Source organism: Panicum virgatum, chromosome 2N, assembly GCF_016808335.1.
Source record: "Panicum virgatum strain AP13 chromosome 2N, P.virgatum_v5, whole genome shotgun sequence".
Classification (NCBI taxonomy): Eukaryota; Viridiplantae; Streptophyta; class Magnoliopsida; order Poales; family Poaceae; genus Panicum; species Panicum virgatum.
In genome coordinates, this window is record NC_053146.1 from 46,093,235 (window position 1) to 46,105,428 (window position 12,194).

A 12,194-nucleotide genomic window follows, 5' to 3' on the forward strand; every position below is an offset into this window, starting at 1 on the left:
GACTTAGGATTAATATAAAGTGAAATATAATTTTGAACAGATGGATATACAGACTATACAGGCAATACATGGGTTTCCTCTAAGAGACCGAGGCTTATCCTTACTCCATCCTAAACCGTATGTATTATTGGGCTATCTACACAGTACTCTAGTGTTTTAAGGGGTCAAAATATTCGGATTCTTTTACTGTAGATCTTTGATCGATGGTCACGCACCACACTTTCTTCTTAATTCCTTGGTGTTTCTACCTTGGTCAGCTTGCGCAGAGCAAAATGCACCCCCTTTTCGATCTACTCGTCGTGTGGCGAGCTTTTGTCTAGCACGTGATATTTGTAGGCCTGGTAGCTAGCTAGCTGCCCCCAGGTTGGTCCAGACCAGGGTTAACAATTTCGTTTTCCGGTGAAATCCCGGTGATTGGCGGAAACGGAATTCCGTTCCGGAATTTCGGTGATTTTCGGCGAATTTCGGTGAATTTCGGACGAATTTTTTTGAATTTTGAATTTTCAAAACGAAATTTTCCGAAAATACCGAAATATTTTTTCCCGGTACCGAGCGGAAACGAAAAATTTCGCCGAAATTCGGCGAAATTTCGCCGAAATTTCAAACCCTGGTCCAGACCGGATATGGTGGCTCCAACATCTTATTCTGGTGATGCGCGCATCTATCCTCTTCGCTCCAAAAGAGGAAGGCACTTTGCTGGCACATAAAGTACTAGTCCCTTAATTACAAATTATAGTTTGTTTAATTTTTTTCTAGGAAAAGTCCAATTTACACCTTCAAATGCTATCGCAAAAGTCCGATTTTTAACCTTCAACAACAAAATCAGATAACATAGACCATCCAGCTGTTGAAACCGGGCAAAACTGGACCTTGAGGTGGTTTTGTATTTTTTTAAAAATTAAAAATATTCAAATTTCAACTAAAAAATTATAAGCAATTCATTTTAGATCAAAAAATATGAAGGGGGCATCAAAAGTTTTCTAAAAATATACTATCTATTGGCACAATATGTTCAAGTAATTCAGATAATTTTTTTATTTTCATAATATTTGGTTGCTTGTAATTATGTCTATTATTTCTGAATAACTAAGGTTCAAATAGAGCAATAATAGATAGTTTACATTATTAGAATAATTTTGGTAATATTTTCATATTTTTCTGATTTAAAATGAATTTGATTTGATTTTTTTAGATCTAATTAAAATTTTAATTTGTCTAAAATATACAAAAACCACTTTAAAAACATCATATTGTTCCATTTCTCTCGGTCTCAATAGTTGGATGGTCTATGTTATCCGGTTTTGTAACTGAAAATTCAAAATCAGACTTCTAGAATAGTTCAACCTTTACCTTTTTTTCATACATCTTGATGTAACTTAGATCTAGGGTACGTGCATAGCAAATGGTGCTATGTATCTAGAAAAATAAAAAAAACCTATATAATTTGAAAGGGAGAGATCAGTTGTCTCCGTCTTGCATCTCGCCCGCGCGAGAATGACTGCAAACCTACGTGCGTTGCCGCTCGTCGCCACGCAACACGTGCAACCCCCAGCTTGCGGCCGGCCGCCCGGCCGTTTCCCAGTCAGCAGCTAGCTAGCCCCCGTGTGCCTTTAGCTGGTGGCCGCACTTTTGCTGCCCATGCCTGACACCGCCCCGCACGCGCGGTGGCCGGGGCGACACGAGCATCTCCAACAGATTATCAAAACCTCATCTCCTAAAATCATTTGTAGGGTACTCCCCTATTATTGATAATGCAGTATTTTGTCATCTCCTCCAACAGATTACCAAAACCTCCCACCCTATATTTCCTTTTCTTCCATCTCTCTTCCTCTTATGAATATACACTCTCTTTTAGTTATACTTTCTCATCTCAATAGTTCAAACATTTTTAATGGCTCACATATAACTAGACAATATTTCAAATTCATAAATTTGAAATTCAAATTTTGAATTCAAATCACATTGCCATGCCAATCAGTGACAATAGAATTGAGCAAAAGAAGCTGAAATAGCGGACACATCGTTAACATGGGATGGACCGAAAAAAAACCCGAAGAAGTGAACTCATCTGCAAAAATGAAAAAGAAAAGAAAGACTCAAACTGAATTGAAGGAGAGAGGCCATGCATGATACAATTCAGTTTGCAATTCTGCATGAACTAGGATCATATGCATGTCCGTTGAAGAGTTGGTATTGTCCTGATCAAATCTGGTAGTAGTATATCCTTAAAGAAAAGAGATAGCATACAATAGGAATAAAACTATTGTCCATGAAGTTGCCACAATGTTCAACCGGGTCTGCAGTACTGTATATGTTTATCTGAGATATATGAACACTCAATCTCACCATAGTAATATCCAAACAACAGGTTTGCAAGTGGTTTCTCCAAAAAACTAGCAGGGCAACCATGTAGCAGGCAGCAGCAAAAACCATGAAGCTCAGCACGAACTTCCTGTGACACCACCTGAGGTCCCACCCACAAATGTGCCCATTCGAGCTGTTAATATCTGTGCACTCACTGCACTCATATATGCTTTTTGGTCATCATCAAGACAACTATTGTCCATGAACATGATCTTTTGTTCCTGCTCCAACTTTTTGTTCATCGCCTTCTCGCTCATGATCCTCAGTTTTTCCTCTTCAATGGCCACTTTGCGCTCCTCGATGGTTGCCTTCCGCTCCTCGATGGTTGCCTTTCGCTCCTCCATTGCCTTAACCTCCATCCACCTAGTTTCATTTTCTTGTTTCTTCTCTTTTCTTGCTGTGATCATTTTTTGAAACATCTCCTTATAGATACCACTGTCTGATCCTTTCTTTAACTTCTCTTTTTCAGCTTTTCTTCCTGGAGGCCTCTTATCTGTAGGTCCTGTCGAGCAGTGAGTTGGACTCCGGCCTCTCCCATCCTCATTTTGTACTCCATCTTCATCAATATCTTCAACACCAGCAAACTCTATTGAGTTGGTTGACTTTTGCCTCTTTGGTGGAGCTTCATCTTTCCTTTTCAGCCACTTTTGATGGTGTTGTAGCAGGGCCCAACAGTGTAGCATGACAAATGGCCTCCTTTTTTAAGTGGATCCATTTCTTTGTATCGCTCTTGGGCGATGTTGATCTACCAAATTGAGCAAGTATTAGTTAGCAATATATTATGAGCAATCATGATGAAAATTAACAAGGGATCAATTACTCACATGCTCTTGGTACGGCACACCACTTGGACTTTGGCGCTCAACTTGCGACATGCAGCTTGCCCACTTGTTGCAACACTCTTGAATTGTACCCCACCGATGTTGAAGTGAATTAAGAGATCGGTGAGACACACACTTTTTGTTGCGGTGGTAGTGGTCATATATGCGCTTTCAATAGGTGCTGCTGCTTTGTTCATTCCCTTTAACTGGATCCAGACTTACACTTTCCCACACCATGACTAGTGCCTCATCCTCTTGTGCTGTGTAGTTGGATGATATTGACTGACGAGCTTTCTTTGCAGTTGGAGCAGGAATGTCAAAGGCATCCTGTTGAGCATATCCATCTTGTTCATATGACATTGAAAAGGAGATATCATCTATACCAACATCATCACTCAGCATACCCACAAAGGAACCACCGCTAGCCATTGGATCACTGCACATATGGAATTATAACAAAATTAACCAATCATCTTTGGCAATATAGATAAAGAACTACTTTCAGCCTATGCAGCAAACAAGATACATATATCCATATAACCATCTGAGCATAATGCACTTTGAGTTTAAACTATGTTGCATTTGGGGCACTAGTTGGTGCACTCTGCGGCATGGGAACTAGCACAGGGATGGGAGGGAACTTCACAGCTTCTGCCCCACTCACCTTCTTGCTCGGGTGTGCCCTGCGCAACACTGATGTGGACCCCGAAGCTCCTCCATGGATGGCAGAGCGAGGTTTCGGGATGCTTGCTCCGTTGCGTGCAGGCGGAGCTGTGGCACCTCCATGAGCTGCGGGATGAGCCTCTCGAAGAGCGCAGGGCCTTGGAGGAGCATCGGCTCCCACGGCGGCGACGGGCTCCCGTCCTTGGCGACGGCGCGAGGGAGCCAAAGAAGAAGAATTGGGGAGAGGTGCACGGAGATAGGGTGGGTCGTGCAGCTCCATGGTGGTGCGGCCACAGAGCGGAGCGAGGCCGGGCCGCCGGGCAACGGCGTCCAGGCAGAGGGAAGCGGGGCGGCGGCGCAGGGATAGAACGAGGCGTTGTGGCGCGAGACGGGAGGAAGCTTCGCGCCAAAAATATCAATGGATAGGGGAGGCGTCGTATCCCCCTACATGTAGGGGAGAGGAGGTGAGTTTTGAGGGATTGCCAAAAAAATTTAGGTACTGGGGAAGGATTTGATAGTCTGCTGGAGCACATGCATTATCTAAAATTATATTTTTTTTAGTATTAGAGATGAGATTGGCGGTATGCTGGAGATACTCTTATACGATCGATATGGGGCTCGTTCGTACCGTACCCGGTGGCCGGCCGGTCGGATGGACGGGTGGTTGCTGCGTGCCTGCCTGCGACCGCGCCGCATGCATGGCCGCCTCTGCACCAATCGGGGCGCCGATCATGTCGGCCGGGCCGTATTTACATGCATGGTCCATGTGCTGATGTGCATGATGCATTCTTGACTAGGAGCTAGGGCGCGACCGTGAATCCATTCGTGCCTTTCTCTGCATCAAAGGATGCGTCGTCCGGTTTTCGTCATGGCAGATAGGACGGTATACGGCCTGGCCTGAAGAACTGGTCTCATTTTCTTGTGTATTGCAGCGCAGTAATTATTACACCTCATTTCAAATTGTTGGCACTTTTAGCTAGCAAATCTATATATTTAATTTTTCTATACGTCTAGATATGTAGTAGCAAAAACTATGTGTCTTAGATTGGCTAAAACGACCTACAATCGGAACTAAGGGAGTAGTAAACACACACTACATAAGAACCGTACCTTATTTTGGTAATGTAGCTAAAGATAACGCGCCACTAAAGCTGTTATCAATGTTAGATAAATTAAGACTGTCTGCACTGGCGAATGCCACCAATTCCCGAAGGATGTGTTTACCGTAAAAACCAGTGCAGCGGCATACTGGAAAGGCTTCTCTACCATAGCGTACAGCATGCGGTCCTCCAAATTCAGAGAACTCCCCATGCCTCCGCTATCGGCCCACGTGGGTGCGTGAGAGAGAGGCGGAGAGAGGGTGGTGCTGTAAGGAAACGCTACGCTAACGATAAGGATCTCATGCAAGCAGATGATCATGGATCGTTATCCTTGGACGCGCAGCGCAGCGGAAGATGCGTTGGAGTAGACTCGTCCAACGTAGTCGCACGTCGAGGTAGAGGAAGTAGTCGATCACGTCAAGAACGGATCGTCTCCTCCTTGCCGATTAGCACCGCAACAGCAGCAGCGTCTCCACGGAGTCCACACGTGCAGGAGAAAGAACGCCGTGCACCGATGTGCTAGCACAACGCGCAAGGCTGGGAGAGCGGCGGCCAGGAGGAGGGAGGGCGGCTAGGGTTTGAGGTGCGGCAAGGATGGGGCGCCCCTAGCCCCCTCCCACATATATATAGAGCGCGCTAATGGGTCATCGACCATGTAGGCCCATTAGTAACCCTAATCGCTCATGGATCAATATCCATGTGGGCCTTTAATCCATATTGTTATGATTGCCTCTTGGGCATATCATCAATAATCTCCCACTTGCACTAGAGACAATCAACTAGCCAACTTTTCCAACATTCTAACCCCTTAAGTGTGTGACCCGTTAGGTTCATATGTAGACGGCCATGGGCGGAAACCGTTTCCAAACCACAAGTCAATAGCGGCACCTAGCAGGGCATACTGACCCCCGAATGCACATAAAGATTATATCGGCTGAACCTAGATATGTACATACACTAGTCCTTTTGCCACACGATATCAGTCAAGCTCAAGGCGAGATTTGTGCCACCCTTGTGATAGCTCAACCATTCACCCGATCAAATAGTGGATTCAATATGACTAACTTTTAGTCACCATGATTAACTTATTAATCACATTGGCATGGCCATGCACTTCCCAATCCAACTATCTCGAGGGGCCCAGAGATATCTCTCCCGTTATTAGGAGGGGCAAATTCCATCTTGATCCGCATACATCCCATTCCATGTTTCATGATACACCCGAAAACTACTTTTATAGCTACCCAGTTATGGAGTAGTGTTTGACAGCCCCAAAGCGCACCACTATGCATAGTGAGAAACAATGATGATCTCAAGTCTAAGGATCTAGTAGGTGTATCGCTCGAGACCAACTGATGGCACATATAAAATAACAATTCCAGCAGTATCTCGGAGTGAGTCAATCTAACACCATGTTCACTAATATGTGTCCACATCATTAATTTGATATTTTTATATCCATGATTCGTGAAACGTAATCATCAATTAATCAATGTGCTAGTCGTTGTATCATTATCGTCCCACGTAATGATGTAGACTAGAGACCATTTAGAACAACATCACAATGTACAAAGAGTTTCACAGACAAGTCACATACTTGACAATCAATGTAAAGTAGTTGCTAAAGGAACGAATAATATTTTATTAAAACACAAACTTAGACATGATTACAATAATCTCCCACTCACTCTAGAGTCAATTATGCAAGTATCTAATACCCATGGAACTCATATGTGCATCATGCTTCTGTTGTGAGAGGGGCTTCGTCAACGGATCCGCAACGTTTATATCCGTGTGCACCTTGCATATCTTCACATCACCTCTATCTATTATCTCTCGAATCAGGTGATAACGCCACAGTATGTGGTTGGATTTTTGGTGTGATCTAGGCTCCTTGGCTTGTGCAATGGCACCACTATTATCACAATAGAGGTCCATTGGACTGGACGCACTAGGTACAACCCCCAACTCAGAAACAAACTTTCTGACCCAAACAGCCTCCTTTGCAGCTTCCGAAGCTGCTATGTACTCGGCCTATGTCGTAGAATCTGCCACTGTCTCTTGCTTGGAACTTTTCCAGCTCACCGCTCCACCACTAAGGCAAAATACAAATCCAGATTGTGATCTGAAGTCGTCCTTGTCAGTTTGGAAGCTAGCATCGATATAACTATTTACAACGAGCTCCTTCTCACCTCCATAGACAAGAAACTTATCCTTAGTTCTCCTAAAGTATTTAAGGATATTCTTAGCTGTAACCCAGTGAATCTCTCCTGGGTTTGACTGGTATTTCTTGCAACACTGTAACACCATAATCTAAATTTCAGCATTTAATAATAAATTTAATCGGCTTTATTTAATTTTTCTAAGGTTTATTATGCTTAGCCTGCATTTAATTTAATTTTCTTCTCGCAAGTAATTAAAATTCATCTTAGGTTCAATTTGTTTGTGCATTCATGCTGGAGCATAGTTTTATTTTTGGTTGAGGGCTTAGGATTTGAATTCAAATTTTATTTGAATTCAATTAGATTTGAGTTATTTTGAGAAAAAGAAAAGGAAATAGAAAAAGGAGAAGGAAAACCCAGCCCAACCCCGCTCCGCGGCCCAAGTCGCCTCCTCCTGCTTTCCCTCTCGCCGGCCCAGTCCACCTCCCAGCCGGCCCACTCCCTCACCCCGCCTCGCCCCAGCAAGCCGCCAGCGCGCCCCTCCTTCCCTCCCTGCCCAGCGCCCCCCTCGCTCTTTCCCCCGCCTCGCAGCCCAGCAGCGCGCGCTCGCCAGCGCCCCGCCTTCTCTCCCTGCTGGACGGGGCCCACGCGTCAGTTCTTTCCCCTTCCTCCGCCCGCAATCTCCGCCCGAGCCCTCTGTTTCGCTTCCGCCGCGTTCGCTCGCCTGCCCGTGGACCATCCCGCCCGAGCCCGACCGCCACGAGACCCACCTGCAGCCCTCCCTCCCACTCCTTGCATGCGCACCCCGGACTCCGAGCGACCCGCACTGATTTCGGATCGAGGGCAGGATCAGTCCGCGTGCGCAACGCCCGTGCCGCGATTCCCGCAGCCCGCACGCCAAGGATCACCCCCGCCGCCTTCTTAACGCACCCCGCACCTCCCTGAACCCAATCCCCACCACAATTTCCCCCAAACCCTAGCCCAACGCCGCCGCACCGTTGTAGCTCTGCCCGGACGCCCCATGGTGAGCTCCTCGACGATGCTCCGCGCCGTCAGCCCTGTGCCGGCCATCCTGACCCGCTTGGTCGCTTTGCAGGACGACCCCGCGTCGCTGCCACCGGAGCAGATGCTCAAGGAGCCGTCCACGCAGCCTCTCCCCGTGTGCCACCGACCTGCCAAGCTTGGAACCGCCGTGATGCCGCCGTGGAATCTGCGCGGCACATCTGCCCGATTCAGTGCTAGGTGAGCACCACCCTGACCCCCTCCGTCCTTTGCGCTAAGAATCAAGGCCCATAGATCACGCCCGAGCTCGGAACACCGCAGTTCCACCTCCGTCGCCGCAGCTCCGCCATGGCGGATGCCCTGCATCACGACACCGCCCCGCCCAGACCTTGTTTACACTTGCATTGGCACTGAGCACACACACAGGCACTTTTGGCTTCCAGTTTTGAGCACAACATGATGTGAACACCCATGCGCCGGCAAGCGCCGCCACACAGAACCGCCTCCACCATGGCGCGCGTGTACCCAGAGCCTTGCCGAGACCCGCTTCAGGCCCAGGTGGAGCACGCGTGTTACGTTGATCTTCCCTGACCCAATCCCCGCTCGAATCCTAGCCCGGAGCACCGATTTCGGCACACTCCGGTGAAGCGCCACCGCGGAGCAGAGCTCCGACGAGCCGCACCGCCGCCCAGCGCGCCCCAAACTCCCTGAGCCGTTCGATCCAGAACGTGCGGCCACGATTAGATCTAACTTACCCCTTCGGCCTGGCGTTTTTGTTAAAGAGCCCCCTAGCTTTCTTGAAATAAACCCGCAGTCCTGAGCAGTGTAAAAGTAATTCCAAATCCGCCCCTGCTTTTACGTTTTACACCCTGAGCTTTATAAAATTAGAACCCACAGTCCAGACCCGCCGGTTTTGCATGTTAGACCCTAGATCTATAGTTTAATTATGTATAGGTCCCTGGTTTTTGCAAAAAACCCCTGGAAAGTCTGTTTTTGTTACAGTTTAGTCCCTGGATCTTGTTTTAAGCGTAGTTTTCACGTTCTAGCTCCGTTTTAGGTGTTCTTTATGTCCACGCGATCGTTGAAATGCGTAGAATAGTTCTAGCTTGGTTTCGCTTGCTGTTTTTATGTATTGTTATACTGTTTCTTAGTGTTAGCCTTTGTTTGCATGTATGTTTATGTTGTTGCCTTGTTTTTGGCCATGTGTTCGTGAGTAGACGTTGAGCTACCGGAGGAGCATCAGTACCAGTACCCGGAGCAGCCACCGTCTTCAGAGCAGTTTGAGCAGCAGCAGGAGCAGTTTGAGGAAGGCAAGTATAACATGAACAACACCCATCACTTTTATTACAATTTCATACTGCATTTTAATACTGTATGTCTATAAGGATTTTCCTAGCCACTTTATATCCTTTATATATATCCCTTGGGTTGCATTTTGGTTAGTTGTGCTAGGTGCTGCGCTCTCACACATGGTCCTTTTTAATTAAATTGATTAATGGTATATGCAACATAATTCTGAGAGTGGCCCTCTGTGATCTGTGCTTGAGTGGCTCACGTCTCGTTAAAATGGGTTTTTCTAGAAACATGGTTTAGGGGGCCAGCACGGTGCTTATTGTTGGGTTGGGCACTCTCCCTAAGGACCGGTTCATAGAACGACAACCTGGGACAACAGCGCTACCACAAGACTGGAATGGGACGGTCTTGGCTTACTAATTAGGTCTTTTTGGTTTGGAGTAACTTACCGACGGGGCAAGCGTTGTAAGCTTCTATGGCCCTCGTACTGAGTGGCCTCGTCTGTGCTTCTGTGTCTTGATGCCCACTAGACCTGCTCCATAGTCGCCGATCCAACCCTCGCGGTTACTCCTTAAAAATGAGATTCTTTGTAACGGCCTCGTAGTGAGTTTGCTAGTCATCTCACCTACGGAAGTGTGATGAACAACTAGCGTAGCTCACGACTTGTGGGTAAAGATGTGCAACCTCTGCAGAGTGTAAAACTGGTATACTAGCCGTGCTCACGGTCATGAGCGGCCCAGATCCTCCTTTGATTAGTGGGGTTATCTTCCTTTGATTAGGGGGGTTCCCCGGGTGGTTGGTTTGATTTGGTTCTCAGTAGTATCATAATTAATTCTGATTAATTACTATGTAACTGGGGTATGGTAACTCATCAACTTGTAGTAAATAGCTTTAATAAAATTCTGCCAAGATTAAAAGCTAATGCAGTTGAGTCAGCCAACCTTAGAGCCTCATAGTTTGTGTTATACTTGTTGAGTACTAGTTGTGTACTCACACTTGCCTACTCTACTCTTTTCCTCTTGTTCTTTTTGGGATGCCCTACTGCTGCTCAGTTCCTGCCGACGTGAGGGAGTTCACCCGGAGCTACCAGGAGTACGAGGACTTCTAGGCGTTCGTCTCCCAGTCGACGTCCCTATGGCGCCCAGCTTCCGAGAGTTTCTCGTATATTTATTTACGCTTCCGCTGTATCAGACATTTTGTTATTCATGTAATAAATAACATTCGCACTTGCTTTATTATATCTTTTTACGTGATTTGTGCTGTGATATACTGTTCATTCTGTTGTATATACGTGTGACTTGATCCTGGCACGTATATGATTGCTCGGTTTATGTTCTTTTATAAACCGGGTGTTACAGAGTGATATCAGAGCTATATCGACTGTAGGACGAAAGCCTAGATAGAACTGGTCGAGTTTTAGGTCTTCTTCTCTCTAAGCCTTGGCTGCTGAAACTATTTTGCTATTATATTCCTTGAATTCTAAGATTTTTACTCGTCTTGCCTTGATTTCTCTCTATAGAATAGTTTCCGTAGATTCTGGCCTGAAGTAAGTCGACTGACCATCATAGGTGTAAGCTAAATGACCCTTTATAATAGTATGATAGAACGTCCTGCGACGCGTTGTGTTAGTCGAGTTGTGTGTTAAACTCGGCTAAAGTGTAAATTTGTATGCTTGTCTTTATGCAACATGTTTGATTTGGATTTTTGGTTGATTGCATAGCTTAGCTGTTAAACTTGCTTAAATGTAAATCGACCCTTAAGTCAAACTTGAATTAAATAATAAAAATGAGTTAGATAGTTGGGGGTAAAACTATGCACTCTGTTTCCCTCTGCCTTATCATGCCTTGGGTTTCTCTTGTCTTGCTTGTTGAGAAGAAAGATAGTGCGAAGAGGATGTGATATCTAGGGATTCACCGACGAGGACGTCGGTTCCTGTAAGGGGGTAGGGATGTGACACCCCAGCCTACAGATAGTACAGGAGAATTTGAGAATCTCTCGGACAAGGTAGAAGAGTTTATGCAGATCTGAGTTGAAGAAGTGCTTGAGAGTGCCAGAAGAACAAGCACTGTTGAAAGGATTGGATGTGCAAGAAGATCTGACCTATACCGAGCATCCGGTGAAGATACTGGAGACATCAGAGAGAGTTACATGAAGAAGATCTGACCAATACCGAGCATCCGGTGAAGATACTGGAGACTTCAGAGAGAGTTACATGGAACCGGAAGATTAAGGCGTGCAGAATACAATGGAGTGACCACACCGAGAAGATGAGCTGCGGAAGACCTATCCTGATCCCTTTGCTAGCCAGCCCTTAGAATCTCGGGACGAGATTCCTGTTAGGGGTAGGATTTGTAACACCCTAATCTAAATTTCAGCATTTAATAATAAATTTAATCAGATTTATTTAATTTTTCTAAGGTTTTTTATGCTTAGCCTGCATTTAATTTAATTTTCTTCTCGCAAGTAATTAAAATTCATCTTAGGTTCAATTTGTTTGTGCATTCATGCTGGAGCATAGTTTTATTTTTGGTTGAGTGCTTAGGATTTGAATTCAAATTTTATTTGAATTCAATTAGATTTGAGTTAGTTTGAGAAAAATAAAAGGAAATAGAAAAAGGAGAAGGAAAACCAAGCACAAAACCCAGCCCAACCCCGCTCCGCGGCCCAAGTCGCCTCCTCCTCCTTTCCCTCTCGCCGGCCTGCTCCCTCACCCCGCCTCGGCCCAGCAAGCCACCAGCGCGCCCCTCCTTCCCTCCCGGCCCAGCGCCCCCTCGCTCTTTCCCCCGCCT

At 46.0% G+C, this 12,194-nt stretch overlaps 1 long non-coding RNA gene across 1 annotated transcript; it reads right to left on the bottom strand.

Moving 5' to 3' along the window:
- Positions 1-1,903: 1,903 nt before the first annotated feature.
- On the bottom strand, positions 1,904-4,214 carry LOC120660730. Its single transcript, XR_005669713.1, has 3 exons — positions 3,850-4,214; positions 3,189-3,621; positions 1,904-3,109 (listed from the first exon to the last, which is right to left on the bottom strand). It is a non-coding gene; the product is annotated as an uncharacterized LOC120660730 (long non-coding RNA).
- Between the last annotated feature and the right edge of the window lie 7,980 nt (positions 4,215-12,194).